We start from the raw sequence: 16,046 nt of genomic DNA, 5'->3' as shown, positions 1-16,046 counted from the left end.
AACGGAAATGAGGGAGAGCCCAGACCTTGGGGACATCCGTTAAAATGCCCGTGATGATGGGAGTGGGGGCGGGTGGGGCGCCCGTAACCCCCCCTCCGCCGGCGAGGGCCGCGTCCTCCAGTGAGAAACGTCATCTGGAGCCTCCTCTTCCTCTCACCCTGCAGCTTGGCCACTGCGGCCTCTTCCCGCGCTGTGGGGGCAGAAGGGTGGCGGGAGGGGGGCGCAGCACCTGTGAACTGCGCCTTACTCCAGCTCTCTGCTGGGCCGGGCACCGGACCGGACCTCGGACCCGACCTGCAGAACATGCGCTCAGCCCTTTCTGGGCCCATAGAACTAATTTTATTATTATTATTATTATTATTATTATTATTATTATTATTATTATTATTATTATTATTTTGCTTTTTGGGTCACACCTGGCGATGCACAGGGGTTACTCCTGGCTCTGCACTCAGGAATCATTCCTGGAAGTGCTCAGGGGACCCTATGGGATGCTGGGAATCGAACCCGGGTCAGCCGCATGCAAGGCAAACACCCTCCTCTCTGTGCTATGGCTCCAGCCCCATAGAGCTAATTTTAGAAAAATTAAAGGACTGGCAGGAGAGAGAGAGCCCAGGGCATGAGGCACGCGCCTGATCTCAGCTGGGATGACAATGACAGCAGCGCTGTCCTCCCGCTTTGCCTGAACCAGAGGCTGAGATGTCCCCCCGCTGCCCCTTCCCCCTCCCCACCTCGGTCTCCAGGCCTTCTGAGCACTGCTTGGGAGCAAAAGGCCAAGGCAAAGCCAGAGAAGGGAGGAGGGCCAGAGAGATGCTACAGGGCATTTATTTGCCTCTTACTACACGGCTGAGCCCGGTTGCATCCCTGGCACCCTTATGGTCCCTGCAGCGCGGCCAGGAGTGATTCCTGAGCACCATCAGGTGTGGCCCAAGATATCAGAAAAGAGGGTCCGTGCTGAAAAGAAGGTCTCTTCATCCACTCCGGGACTGGCGGAAACGCTGGCTCTGAGCCCTGGAAATTCCTTGTTTCTGGAGAGGCAGGAGCAGGGCAAGTTAGACTCCAGAGCTGGAAAGACGGGGGAGCAGGTAAGCCCAGCACGCGAGCGCCCGGGTTCCCGCCCCACCCCCTGCACCCCATCTCATCCCCTATGCTGCAGCAGGAGGGATTCCTGAGTGCAGAGCTGGGAGCACCCCTGAGCATCACCAGGTTTGACCCATAGCAAACCAACAGACTCGGGACTGGACTGATGGCACAGCAAGGAGGGCGTCTGCCTTGCACGCGGCCGACCCGGGTTCGAGTCCCAGCATCGCATAGGGTCCTCCGAGCCAAGGAGTAATTCCTGAGTGCAGAGTCAGGAGTCACCCCTGAGCATCTCCAGGTGTGACCCAAAGAGCAAAAAACGGAAACTGTGCTCAGGAATTACTCCTAGCGGTGCTTGGAGGACCCTATGGGATGCTTGGAATTGAACCTGGGTCAATCACGTGCAAGGCAAACGCTCTCCCCGCTGTGCTATCACCCCAGCTCCAGGACAATTTTTTCAATAACTTCTTTTTTTGGGGGGTCACACCTGGTGATGCACAGGGGTTACTCCTGGCTCTGCATTCAGGAGGTGCTCAGGGGACCCTATGGGATGCTGGGGATTGAACTTGGGTCGGCCGAGTGCAAGGCAAATGCCCTACCCTCTGTGCTATTGCTCCGGCTCTAAAGAAATTTTTTTTTTTTTTTTGCTTTTTGGGTCACACCCGGCGATGCACAGGGGTTACTCCTGGCTTTGCACTCAGGAATTACTCCTGGCGGTGCTCAGGGGACCATGTGGGATGCTGGGATTCGAACCCGGGTCGGCCGCGTGCAAGGCTAACGCCCTACCCACTATGCTATCGCTCCAGCCCCTAAAGAAATATTTTTAAAGGCCAAAGTCCTCCCCTCCAGGGCTGTCCCCTTGGTCACTGTCCGTGTTCTGGAGGCGAGGATGGGAGGGACCCACAAATCCTTCCTCGTTGCAGACCCCCATCTAGACCAGGGGCTCACTCCTGCAGGGCTCAGGGGACCCTCTGGGGTGGTGGGAATGCAGCCAGGGCCAGCTGCGTGCAAGGCCAGTGCCCTGCCCCTGAACTCTCTCTCCAATCCCCTGGAGTTCTCCCTGTGCAGTGCTCTACCTGGCCCACCCCCCTAGGGCCACCGCCTGCCCTCCTGGAAGGGCCTGGAGGCTTGTCTGCTTCCGGGTCTCTGTGTGGAAAGCTCTGGAAGCCCCCACGCCCCCACTTGTGCTGGAGTAAAGTGAGAAAAGACGGTGACAGACCGGGTCAAGCCTCCAGCACATGGCCAGGCTGGAGATGCCCTTCCCGTGAGATCCTGGGCACCTCCCTCCGGCACGTGGAGTCTGTCTGTCTGTCCAGAAGGAATAATCTCGACCCCAAGCACTTCACCAAGAGGCTTCCAAGAAAGTGGGGGGTGGGGGGAAGGGTCTGCACACAGAAAGCAGGACCACTGGGGCTGAATTTGAGAAAGAGACCCTTCTGTAGCTTCTGTTTGGGGATCTTCTGAGACGGGCCATACCCAGCAGTGCTCAGGGCTGAGTCCTGGCTCTGTGATCAGGGATCACTCCTGGTGGGCTCAGGGGGACTCTATGGGGTGTTGGGGATCCAAACCAGGGTTGGCTGCTTGCAAGACAAGTGCCCTCCCCCTGTGCCCTCTCCGGTTCCTGTTCTCTTGCTCTTTACAAAAAATACGTCCTGTGCCCTGCTGAGCCCCGGGCAACACTTATCTCCCAAGTCCCAGGAATTAGGGTGACCGGTTTGTCCACAGTTACCCGGAGGGCCCTCCTGGGTTCCCAACTCCCAGTCTTTCCAACACAGAAATCCTGGCGGGCCACCCGAAAGAGTGGCTTTAAGGGTGATTTGGTGGGGCTGGCGCGATAGCACAGCGGGGAGGGCGTTTGCCTTGCACACAGCCGACCCAGGTTCGATTCCCAGCATCCCATAGGGTCCCCTGAGCACCGCCAGGAGTAATTCCTGAGTGCAGAGCCAGACCCAAAAAAACAATTAATTAAAATATTAATTAATTAATTAATTAAAATAAAGGTGATTTGGTGCTAGGTTCCTCCAAGAGCCTCCGGGTGCTGTTTTGGGGAGAAGCTAGGTGTGCGGACCCCAGTGGGTCTGCCAGCAGCTTCACACGCACTTTGCAGAAGGGTTAATGGCTCGGTGATTCCTCTTGGCTGGACATCTCCACCCTGTCCTGCTCTCCTGGACCGTCAAAACTTTCATGTTCCTGCTGGGCTGTCCAGCCCCCGCCTCCCCTGCAGATAACCTCACAGTGGCCAAACAAAGGTGTGCGCATGCCCTGCCAGGCTGGGTGCCCTGAAGCAGTTTGACACTCAGGAGGGTCTCAAAGATCTCAGAGTAGGATCTCAGATACTCAGGAGGGTCTCAGAGGGAGCTCAGAAAGCTCCGAAAGATGTCAGGGAGGGGCCAGAGCCATGGGGCAGTGGGGAGGGCGTTTGCTTGCACGCGGCCGACCCAGGTTCAATCCCTGGCATCCCATATGGTCCCCCGAGTACTGCTAGGAGTGATCCCTGAGTGCAGAGCCAGCAGTAACCCCTGAGCATCGCCAGGTGTGACCCCAAAAAGCCAAAAAAAAAAAAAGAAAGAAAGAAAAACTGGAGGGAGGGGCCAGGTCCACAGAGCAAAAAGTCATACACAGATGCTCTCCAAAGACGACACAAGCAGAAGTTTGTCACTAAGTGTCTTCCGCTGGGCTTCTCTGGGATCCTGACAGACAAGGGTGGAGGCTGAAGGGGGGGAGAAGGAGGTGACTCTGGCCTGATCCTGTCCCCCTCACCTCACATGGTCCCTTGAGCCCACAAAAATGATCTTATTCTGGGGACCAGAGAGACGGAATAACAAGGGAAGACACTTGCCTTGCACACAGCTGACCCGGGTTCAACCCCCAACTCCCTCCAGGAGTGATCCCTGAGCACTGAGTCAGGAGTAAGGCCCGAGCAGTGTGAGGTGTAGCTCAAAAACAAACCACATAAATGAGATCTTAGTCTTTGGGGCCAGAGAGGTATGCTTTGCATGTGGCGGGCCCTCCTTTGATCCCTGGCCTGGCTTTGAGCACTGAGCTCAGAGTAACCCAGGATGCCGTAGTCAACAAGAGCCTGTGGTCATGTTGATTTTCTCTCACTCCCCAGAAGCAAACACTTTGCTTTTGTTTGCTTTTAAATTACTTTAATTGAGTCACCATTTTCCACAGGTGGGTTTCAGGTATACTGTTTTCCAGACCAATCCCTTCACCAGTGGCCACTTCCCTTCACCCAGGTCCCCAGTGTCCCTCCACCCACCGGTCAAGGCCAGCTCTGATAACCTTTCCAGGTTAAACACAAATCATAGCAATTCTTTTCCTAAGTATACTTTTTATTTTTTTATTTTATTTTCTTTTATTTACTTTTTGGGTCACACCCGGTGATGCTCAGGGGTTACTCCTGGCTCTGCACTCAGGAATTATTCCTGGCAGTGTTCGGGGCACCCTATGGGAATGCCAGGAATTGAGCCCGGGTCGGCCGTGTGCAAGGCAAACGCCCTCCCCGCTGTGCTATTGCTCCAGCCCCCCTCTTCTAAATATACCTTTAAAATATAAAATATTTAACCAGTCTATGAAAATACCCCAGAAAACAATCAGCTCCAAATTCAGGCTGGAGACTGTTCTCTTGAGGGGAAGTGAGAAATGAAGATAAATTCTGGGGCCATTTTCACTGGGGGTGGGGGGGATTATTACGAGATTTGTGTGGATGTAGGTTTTCCTTTCTCCTGCACACAAGACCTGGTGGAGTTTCCGGCTAGACCCGGCGATGCTCAGGGGTTCCTCCTGGCTCTGCACTCAGGAATTACTGTTGGCAGTGCTCGGGGGACCCTATGGGATGCCGGGGATCAAACCTGGATCGGCCAAGTGCAAGGCAAACGCCCTTCCCGCTGTGCTGTTGCTCCACCCCCTGCATCTGAGGATTTTGGACGCCCAAATTCTCCAATACTGGGCGTTTTTGTCTCCACGTTAGTCACTGGTGCATACATCATTATTTATTTATTTATTCATTCATTATTTATCGCAGCGGGTCTGTACCATAGCTCGTCGTGGTTTCATTCACCTTTCCCCAGTGACTGAATGATGCAGCCTTTCGCGTCTTGGGGACTTCTCTCTGGTCGCTGGTAGGGACAGAAGGTTCCAGAAGAGACCATGGCGCCTCTCTTTAGAAGAGTAGCCAGGAGGGGGAGGAGAGCTGAGTGGGTAGGGATGTTCTGTTCTACGGCCGGCAGGAGTTTTGAGGCCGTGACCTCTCTGCTGTCCTGCTCACACCCTGAGCCTTCCTCACTGGCCAGAGTGACGAAGGCTGGACTGAGAGGCAGATGTCTGAGGAGAAGCCGGCCAGAGGGGAATGGGTCCCTTGATTCCTGCAAGAAGACACTTTTATTTTTTTCTTTTTGGGTCACACCCAGTGATGCACAGGGGTTACTCCTGGCTCATGCACTCAGGAATTACTCCTGGCGGTGCTCAGGGGACCCTATGGGATGCTGGGAATCGAACCCGGGTCGGCCACGTGCAAGGCAAACGCCCTCCCCACTGTGCTATTGCTCCAGCCCCAAGAAGACACATTTCTGTGCGGGTGATGAGCGAAGAGCTTTGTGATCTGGGTCCAGGCAGGGTCCCAGCTGGAGTCACTGTCTCCCGACAGCTGTGGGAGCGGTGTGGCCGCAGGGCAAGTGGACACCAGGCCATCCCCGCCCCTGCCTCCTCCTGCCCGAGTGTGTGTTCACTGCTGGGTTTCCCTGCTCTTTCATTATTATTTTTGTTTGTTTCGGAGTGACTCCTGGCTCTGTGCTCAGGAATCACTCCTGGCGTGCCCAGGGGCCATATGGGTGCCAGGGGCCAACCGTGTGCAAGGCCAGCACCCTCCCTGCTATCCCTTCCCTGCTCGCTCTCTCTGCTGCATCGAGAATCTTCTAGAAGGGCCTGGATTGTGAGTTCTCCCCTTGCTCTCCCTGGGGGTTGTTGCTCTGGTTGGGACATTCAGGGCTCGTCCCGTGGCGGTGTGGTACCGTGGTCCCCACTCACTGACGACGGGCCCCGGGATCCCCGGTCAGTACCACAGAGATCGCACTTGGCAGTGGAGGTGTCCCCGGGAAGGAGCGCTCAGCTCCTGCCCCTGCAGCGGCTCTGCATCCCTAAAGTGCTATTGGTTTGGGGGCCATCCCAGATATTTCTGTGATTTGGAATATCTTCCATGGTGGAGTTACTAGTCTACAATTTAGGTGCTGCCCAGTTTCTCTCTCTGCACAGTGAAATGACCCTGGTTCGATTTGCCTTGCACACGGGTGACCCAGGTTCGATTCCTCCATCCCTCTGGAAGAGCCCGGCAAGCTACCCAGAGTATCCCGCCCACATGGCAGAGCCTGGCAAGCTCCCCATGGCATCTTCGATATGCCAAAAACAGTTACAAGTCTCACCATGGAGACGTGACTGGTGCCCTCTCGAGCAAATTGATGAGCAACGGGACGAAAGTGCTACAGTGCTATTGGATTGGGGCCCACCCTGCCAAGGCTCAGGGGTCACTCCCGGAAGTGCTCCAGGGACCCCTGGGATGCTGGGGATGGAACCTGGGTTGGCCGAGTGCAAAGGAAGCACCTGGCCGCTATACACTGGACTATGAGTATCTCTCCAGCCCCGTTGCTTTCTCTTTGTTTCGTTTTCTTTTTTTTTCTTTTTGGGTCACACCCAGCGATGCTCAGGGGTTACTCCTGGCTCTGCACTCAGGAATTATTCCTGGCGGTGCTTGGGGGACCCTATGGGATGCTGGGAATCGAACCCGGGTCAGCCGCATGCAAGGCAAACGCCCTACCTTGCTGTGTTATTGCTCCAGCTCTTTCTTTCTTTCTTTCTTTCTTTCTTTCTTTCTCTTTTTCTCTCTTTCTTTCTTTCTTTCTTTCTCTCTTTCTTTTTCTTTTTCTCTCTCTTTCTTTCTTTCTTTCTCTCGTTCTTTTTCTTTCTTTCTTTCTTTCTTTCTTTCTTTCTTTCTTTCTTTCTTTCTTTCTTTCTTTCTTTCTTTCTTTCCTTCTTTCCTTTCTTTCTCTCTTTCCTTCCTTTCTTTCTTTCTTTCTTTCTTTCTTTCTCTCTTTCTTTCTAGATATGAGTGAAGCCATTTTATTTCATTTTTTTCATCTGAAACCCATAGTCTTGCAGATGCCAGACAAGTGCTTTGGTGACAAGCCACTGGCCCACCTGAGCGCTCGCCTTGCATGTGTGAGGCCCCGGGTTTGATCCCCGGCATCACAGAGATATACATCTGTGTTATAGTAATATAAACATGTGCTACAGGGGCTGGAAAGAGAGTACAGCATGTCAGGACATATTTGCCTTCATGTGGACAGCCCAGTTTCAACCCCCGGCACCCCATAGGGTCCCCCGAATCCCTCCAGGAGTGATTCCCCTGAGCACAGAATCAACAGTCAGCCCTTAGGACCTCCAGGCGTGGCCCCAAAGCCAAAAGGACATTTATACACTGTATCACTGTATCACTGTCATCCCATTGTTCGTCAATTTACTCGAGGGGGCGCCAGTAACATCTCCATTTGTCCCAGCCTTGAAATTTTAGCAGCCTCTCCTTACTTGTCTTTCCCAGCAATTTTTTTTTTTTTTTTTTTTTTTTTGCTTTTTGAGTCACACCTGGCAATGCACAGGGGTTACTCCTGGCTCTGCACTCAGGAATGACTCCTGGCAGTGCTCAGGGACCCTATGGGATGCTGGGAATCGAACCCGGGTCGGCAGCGTGCAAGGCAAACGCCCTCCCCGCTGTGCTATCACTCCAGCCCCTCCCAACAATTTGAGGCTCTTTCAGCGTCAGGGGAACGAGACCTATTGTTACTGTTTTTTGGCATATCTAGTATGCCACGGGTAGCTTGCCAGGCTCTGCCCTTTATAAACAATAAATATATTTACATATATAAATAAATACATTTATAAACAATAAATATAAATATTCCGCATAGAGTCAGGCCCTCTCACCCCAGAGGCACACCGGCCTTCAGGCTGGACTTTTCAAAGTTGCTCATGGTGGCACCCCTCAGTGACACTGAAGTCACCAGGCAAGGTTCTACAAAGAATCTGCTCCTGGCACGCCAGCTGTACGCGGGACACGAAGCCCTGCAGAGGCGAATCCAGACGCCGTGCAGAGCTCTCCCTCTCAGCCGCCCGAGCCCACAATTCATCGGAGCCTGGAAGAGCTAAATGCCAATTCCCCCCCCGCTCTCCCGGGCTCCAAACATCTGAAGGCCAAACCAGTTTGTTAATTGCTGTCTAGACAGTTTATGGCGGCAATAAGATCAAAACCCAGAATCCTAAGGTTGGTGGTATGAATCGTGCAGACTAAACAATTGTTTTATTGCATTTACAGAGAGCTTGATTTATCATGTCACCGGGCAATAAAATTCCCTTCATGGTTTATCCAAAATAATTTTGCTCCTTTTACACTGTTCTGTGATAATTCTGCCTCTGGGGGCTGGTACCGTGCACGCTGGGTCCCCGCTTAATAGTCTCTTATCAGCGCTTGTCCCTGGGGCCTGGCCTCAGCGGGTCCTGGCCCAGAGCCCCCGCCAGGCGGTTGCTGTCACCCACGGGCAGAGCCGCTGCCGGACCCGTGGACAGTCCCCAGGCCCCACGTGACTGGTTTGCTCGCCAGGGCCAGGTGGATTAGCCTGGATTAGCCACACCGGCCCTTCCCCGGGCCCCGCTGTCCAGATCCCGGAGCAGATGGACAGGGCAGCCGGTTCCGAGACGGCCTGACAGCCGACTGTGTCCTCGTCCCAGCCGCACCGTGCCAAGAGGGACACGGCCAGGGGCCTCCTCTGAGTCTGGCCAGACGCACAGCCGAGCGCCGGCCCCAGAGACGGCAACTGGCTCCAGGGCAGACGTGCAGGAGCACGGGGGGGGGGGGTTGCGGATGGAGATAGGGCAGTGGGTAGGTGGCACACGGCCACCCCGAACCCCACGAGGTCCCTGGGGCCCCATCAGGACTGATCCCTGAGCGCAGAGCCAGGAGGAAGCCCCGAACATCACCAGGGTGTGGCCCCAAAATGAATAAAATTAATTTGTTTTAATAAAATAAAACAAAAGACCACGCTCCCATCCTTCTATCCATAAGGTCTTGCTCCGCATTTTCTCCTCCCTTTAGCTTCTGATAACGGCCAACCAAACAGCATTCTTTTTTTTTCTTTTCTTAGTTCTTCTTCTTATTATTATTTGCTTTTTGGGTCACACCCGGAGATGCACAGGGGTTACTCCTGGCTCTGCACTCAGGAATCACTCCTGGTGGTGCTCAGGGGACCCTATAGGATGCTGGGAATTGAACTTGGGTTGGCTGCGTGCAAGGCAAACGCCCTCCCCGCTGTGCTATCGCTCCAGCCCCTTATTTTTAATTTATTTTATTTTATTTTTTATAAAGCTATTGATTGATTGATTGATTGATTGATTGATTTGTTTTTTGGATCACACCTGGCAATGCACAGGGGTTTTTCCTGGCTCTGCATTCAGGAGTTACTCCTGGCGGTGCTCAAGGGACCATATGGGATGCTAGGAATCGAACTCGGGTCGGCCACGTGCAAGGCAAAACGCCCTCCCCACTGTGCTATCACTCCAGCCCCTTATTTTTTATTTTTAATGAGTCACCATGAGGTAGTTACAGACTTACAAACTTTCATAATTACGCTTCAGTCATACAATAATCGAGTACCCATCCCTCCACCAGTGCCCATTCTCCACCACCAGTGTTCCTGGTATCCCTCCCCATCCCCTTCCCCAGACCCCCACCCCACCCCGTAGCACGAGATTCCCTCTTTCTCTCTCCTTTTGGGTGTTATGGTTTGCAATACAGGTAGGAAGCAGCCATCATGTTTGGTCCATAGTCTACTTTCAGCACGCATCTCCCATCCCGAACGAGCCCTCCGAGCATCCTTAACTTGGTGGTCCCTTCTCCATCCCAGCTGCCTTCTCCCCCAGCATGTGAAGCCAGCTTCATAGCCGTGGAGTCATCCTCCTGGCCCTTATCTCTACTATCCTTGGGTGTTAGTCTCCCATTGTCCAAACGGCATTCTTGCTCTCTGGGTTTACTCTATAAATTTGTCCTATAATCGAACCAGAACTGGGGGCCGGAGCAGTGGGGAGGACATCATTTGTCTTGCAAGCGGCTGACCGGGTTTGATTCCCTAAATCCTATATGGTTCCCCTGAGCACCAGTGGAGTACTTCCTGAGTATCGCCAGGTGTAACCCAAAAAGCCAAAAAAAAAAGAAAAGGAACCAGAACTTTCAACTGTCTGACGGCCAGCCTCACCCATCCTATTTCCAAGGCATCTCGGACCAGGACCAGCAGGCATGTGGGGCAGTTATTTTTGGGGCAATGAGGTCTGGGCCTTGGGGCCACACCTCATGGTGCTCTGTGTCCATGAGCGACCCCTGGTGGTGCCCCAGGAACTTCAGGTGGTGTCGGAGGTCAGGTGTCAGGGCTGGCTGCATGCAAGGCAAGTGCCTTAACCCTTTTGGGGACTTCGAATCAGGTATGCTACACACAGGTGTGTGTACCTGTGTCTCTGAATATCTCTTTTCCGTGCTCTTAAGTGGACACCTGGGAATGAAGTTTCTGGTCACGGGGCTCTTCTCTGGTCAGCTTTCAGAGGGACCACCCAAAGTCAAATAAAACAAAATGAACCAAGAAAAATCATAGTATTTATTTATTTTTTGCTTTTTGGGTCACACCCAGTGATGCTCTCGCAGGAATTATTACCCCTGGCAGTGCTCAGGGGAGCTTATGGGATGCCAGTTGAACGCAGGTCAGCCATGTGCAAGGCAAACACCCTACCTGCTGAACCAGCCCAAATCACAGAATTTAAAAAGGGCTTCTGCCATGAGTGGCACGAGGGGCAGCTCGCTTGCTCTACCTGCAAATCAACATCAAGAAATTTCAGGGGGGGGCTGGAGAGATAGCACATCGGGTAGGGCGTTTGCCTTGCACACGGCCGACCCGGGTTCAAATCCCAGCATCCCGTAAGGTCCCCTGAGCACCGCCAGGGGTAATTCCTGAGTGCAGAGCCAGGAGTGACCCAAAAAGCAAAAAAAAAAAAAAAGATTTCAGAAGCAAAAGTTTTTGGCAGTTGGCAGCTGGTGATCGTGGGTCCTGGTGCCTCCAAAAAAGAAAAAAAATAATAATGTCTGTGGTGGTTTCTAGCCCCCCTTTTTGGGAGGGGAAGAGGGCAAGGGAGGTTGGGCCACACATAGCAGGGCTCAGGGATCAAACCCGGGTCAGCCACAGGCAAGGCCAGCCCCTACTCCCACCTGGCCCGTATTTGATTGGCTGGTTGGTCTTTTTGCTGATAAATTCTAAGAGCCCTTCATATATTCTGGAAGCTTCTCAAATAATGATTCACAGTAACTTTCTCCCAACCTGTGGATTATCATTTCCCTTTCTTCGTACTGTTTTGGGGTTTATGGTGTTTTTTTTGGGGGGGTTGTTTGGATTTTTGGGCCACACCCACAATGCACAGGGGTTACTCCAGGCTCTGCACTCAGGAATTACTCCTGGCAGTGCTCGAGGGACTCTATGGGATGCTGGGTATCAAACCCAGGTCAGCCCTGGCAAGGTAAACGCCCTCCTGGCGGTGCTATCACTCCAGCCCCTGTGGGTTTTTGTTTTTTAGGAGGGGGGCCGCAGCACGCAGGCAGTGCTGGAGGGGCAGGGTGCTACCTGGCTGAACCGGGGAACTTTTTTTTTTTCTTTTTGGGTCACACCCGGCGATGCACAAGGGTTACTCCTGGCTCTGCACTCAGGAATCACTCCTGGCGGTGCTCAGGGGACCCTATGGGATGCTGGGACTCGAACCCGGGTCGGCCGCGTGCAAGGCAAACGCCCTCCCCGCTGTGCTATCGCTCCAGCCCCCTGAACTAGGGAACTTTGTAGTACAGGGACTGAACCAAGACCCGCCTCACGCACGGCAAACAGGTGAGCCCTGACCATCTCTCGGCCCCCATAATGCTCTTGGGAGCTGGGGCCACACCTGCACTGCTGGAGAGGCTCAGGGATGACTCCTGAATCTGTGCTCAGGGGCCCGTATGTGGTGCTGAGGATGACCTGGGATCAAGGCTATACCCCCACCACTCTCTCTCTCTGCTCCACCACACTGGGTTTTATTTTTTTTTGGGGGGGGAGGTGGAATTGGTTGTTATTTTTGTTTTTGGGGTCACACGCAGCTGTGCTCAGAGCTCACCCCTGGCTCTGAGGTGCCAGGCAAACACCCTCCCTTCCGCACTATCTCCAGCCCACATACGGTTTGGGTTTTTTTTTGTTTTTGTTTTTGTTTTTTTTTTTGCCTTTTGGGTCACACCTGGCAATGCACAGGGGTTACTCCTGGCTCTGCACTCAGGAATTACTCCTGGTGGTGCTCAGGGGACCCTATGGGATGCTGGGAATCGAACCCGGGTCGGCCACGTGCAAGGCAAACGCCCTCCCCGCTGTGCTATCGCTCCAGCCCCCGGTTTGGGTTTTTCTCACTTTTATATTGAATCACTGTGAGATAGACCCTTACACAGCGATTCATGATTGGATTTCAGTCATGCCGTATTCCACAGTATTCCAACCCCCATCCCTCCACCGGTGTATATTTTCCAGCACCATCATCCCCAGGTTCCCTCCCATCACCCCCCATCCCTACCCACTGCCATTCATTGCAGCATTTTTAAAAATTATTTTTTATGTATTTTTATTTTTTGTTTTTTAATTTCTTTTTGCTTTTTGGGTCACACTCGGCTATGCATAGGGGTCATTCATGGCTCTGCACTCACAAATTACTCCTGGTTGTGCTTGGGGGACCCTATGGGATGCTGGGAATTGAACCCGGGTCAGCTGCGTGCAAGGCAAACGCCCTACCCGCTGTGCTATCGCTCCAGCCCTCATTGCAGCATTGTTCACCATCACCAGAATCTGGAAACAACCTGAGTGCCCAAGAACAGACGAATGGATAAAGAAACTATGGCACGTCTACACAATGGAATACTATGCAGCTGTGAGGAAGAATGAAGTCATGAAATTTGCCTATAAGTGGATGGACATGGAGAGTACCATGCTGAGTGACATGAGTCAGAAGGAGAGGGACCGATATAGAATGACCGCATTCATTTGTGGTAGCACTGTAGCACTGTCCTCCCATTGTTCATCGATTTGCTCGAGCGGGCACCAGTAACATCTCCATGGTGAGACTTGTTGTTACTGTTTTTGGCATATCAAATACGACACAGGGAGCTTGCCAGGCTCTGCCGTGCGGGATACTCTCGGTTGCTTGCCGGGCTCTCCGAGAGGGACGGAGGAATCGAACCCGGGTCGACCGCGTGTAAGGCAAATGCCCTACCCGCTGTGCTATCGCTCCAGTCCAAACTATGTAGTAGAAGACTAATATCCACGGTCAGGGAAAAGAGGGGTCAGGAGAACTGGTCAATAGCTGGAACTAACCATACATTTTTTGGTTTTTTTTTGGGGGGGCTTTGGGTCTCACCCGGTGATGCTCAGGGGTTCCTCCTGGCTCTGCACTCAAGAATTACTCCTGGTGGTGCTCGGGGGACCCTATGGGATGCTGGGGATCGAACCTGTGTCGGCTGCGTGCAGGGCAAACGCCCTCCCCACTGTGCTGTCGCTCCAGCCCCAGTACTGGTATTTGATGCAAGAAATTTTCTGACTGGATGAAGCTCCGTGAGGTATTTTTGTTATCTTTGCTCATTCATTCTGTGGAGTGAAGGAACGGCAGGAATTCAGGTCCAACACCATCTCCCTCCAGAGGTGGTTTAACAGGCCCAGCTCGGGTGTGGAATGCAGGAGACCCTTTACGTTCGGACCCTGGCACTGTAACTAGTGCCCAGAGCAGACCAAGAGCGGCCTCCAAGTAGCACCACCAGAAAAGTGGGTAATGGGGTCCCGGGCAAGAGCACAGCAGGTAGGGTGCTTGCCTTACGAGCGGCCGACCTGGGTTCCATCCCTGGCATCCCTGAGGGTCCTCTGAGCTCCGCCAGGGGTCACCCCTGAGCACCTCTGGGTATGCACCCCTCCAAAAAAAAAAAAATGCAGGGCCTGGAGCGATAGCACAGTGGGGAGGGCATTTGTCTTGCATGTGGCCGACCAGGGTTCGATTCCCAGCATCCCATAGGGTCCCCTGAGCACCACCAGGAGTGATTCCAGAGTGCAGAGCCAGGAGCAACCCCTGTGCATTGCCAGGTGTGACCCAAAAAGAAAAAAAAAATTCAGAGAATATGCTGACTTGCCAGGAGATTGAGGAGACAGAGAAAGGGGTTCCCCCCACCTCGTGTTCAGCCTTTCAGAGAAAAACTGTTTCCTCTCCAGGCCCTGATGCACTTCCTGCCTCCCTGAGAAGCTGTTCTCACAGGCTGGGGGACTCCACCCTCCCCAGGTGAGGGGAGGTGACACGTAGGGAATCTGCACCATCACTAATAAAAAGGAACCAGCCATGGGATTCCGGGATGAAGTGCCAGAGGATGGGGGGAGGGGAGCCAGGCAATCCCCCAAGGGCACAGATGTTATGATTCCATTTCTGTCATGTCCTTGTAATGAAAATACTAGAAATGCAGAACTGTGGTAGCCTGGGGTTAAGGAGGGGGCAGGTGAGGGATGGTGGGTGTGACTCAGGGTGGGAGATGCTACAAATATTCTTTTTTTTTTTTTTTATTTTGGGACACACCCAGTGGTGCTCCAGGCTTACTCCTGGCTCTGCACTCAGGGGTCATTCCTGGCAGGCTTGGGGGACCCTACGGGATGCCGGGGATCGAATCCAGGTTGGTCGCATGCAAAGGCAAGATCTCTGTCTGCTGTACTCCAGCCTGGGAAATATTCTTTTGACTGTCAACACCCCCATGATCCCTGCTAGCAGGGCACTGTTTTAGCACTGTTGTCCTGATGTCGAGTGGGCACCAGTAACGTCTCCATGGTGAGACTTGTTGTTACTGTTTTTGGCATATCGAATACGCCACGGGGAGCTTGCCAGGCTCTGCCGTGCGGTCGGGATACTCCCGGTAGCTTGCCGGGCTCTCCGAGGGGGACGGAGCAATCAGCAGAATTTGAGGGTGTCGACATTGAGAAGCTGAAGGGTCTCTCCGTGTCCCTGAAACTGCTTGTGAATTCACGCTTCTCTTCAAAGGAAAAGTTTAAGTAAAAAGAAACAAAAAATACATGTATTTCGGGCTGTCTCACGTGTCAAGGCACTTGCCAACTCCATCCCCGGTACCTCCTAAGATCCCCTCAACCACGCCCGGAGAGACCCCTAAGCAGAATCAGCTGTGGCCTCCCTCCCCCCAAAAAATAAAAGATCATGTATATATATATATGTATATATATATATATATTTTTTTTTTTCTTTTTGGGTCACACCCGGCAATGCACAGGGGTTCCTCCTGGCTCTGCACTCAGGAATTACTCCTGGCGGTGCTCAGGGGACCCTATGGGATGCTGGGAATCGAACCCGGGTCGGGTGCGTGCAAGGCAAACGCCCTCCCCGCTGTGCTACCGCTCCAGCCCCAAGACTGTATATTTAATGTCTAGAACAGTCTGATACTGCCACTGAGGCACAGCACGGCCTGTTTCCCCCACCTCCCCCCCTCATCTAAAACGTAGCGGCAGGTCTTTTATTTCCATTTCATCATTTCTCCTTCCTGCCCTTTGACTGCCCCCAAGGAGAAACTGCCCCTCTGGGAACGGGAGCCTTTGAGAGCCCACTCAGGGGCTCTGAGGGATGCGTTGGGTGTTTGCATCATTTAGAACGTTTTTTGTGTGTTCCTTTAGGAACCACACCTTCCCTACACCTGGTCTGGACCCGCGGAGCTCTAGGTTGGGGGGACCATCTGTGGTGCTGAGGTCAGGTCTGGGTTAGCTGGCGCAAGGCGGCCGTTTGCGGCTGCACCTGGCGATGTTTGGGGCATACTCCGAGCTCTGTGCTCAGGATCACTGGCCGCA

The 16,046-nt window shown here is 53.3% G+C and overlaps 1 pseudogene; it reads left to right on the top strand.

Moving 5' to 3' along the window:
• The first annotated feature begins 10,930 nt into the window (after window positions 1-10,930).
• On the top strand, window positions 10,931-11,227 carry LOC129405417 (U11 spliceosomal RNA; annotated as a pseudogene).
• The last annotated feature ends 4,819 nt before the right edge of the window (window positions 11,228-16,046 follow it).

Source organism: Sorex araneus, chromosome 5, assembly GCF_027595985.1.
Source record: "Sorex araneus isolate mSorAra2 chromosome 5, mSorAra2.pri, whole genome shotgun sequence".
Classification (NCBI taxonomy): Eukaryota; Metazoa; Chordata; class Mammalia; order Eulipotyphla; family Soricidae; genus Sorex; species Sorex araneus.
The sequence above is the reverse complement of the archived record's forward strand: the minus strand, read 5'-3'. Positions and strand labels throughout refer to the sequence as shown.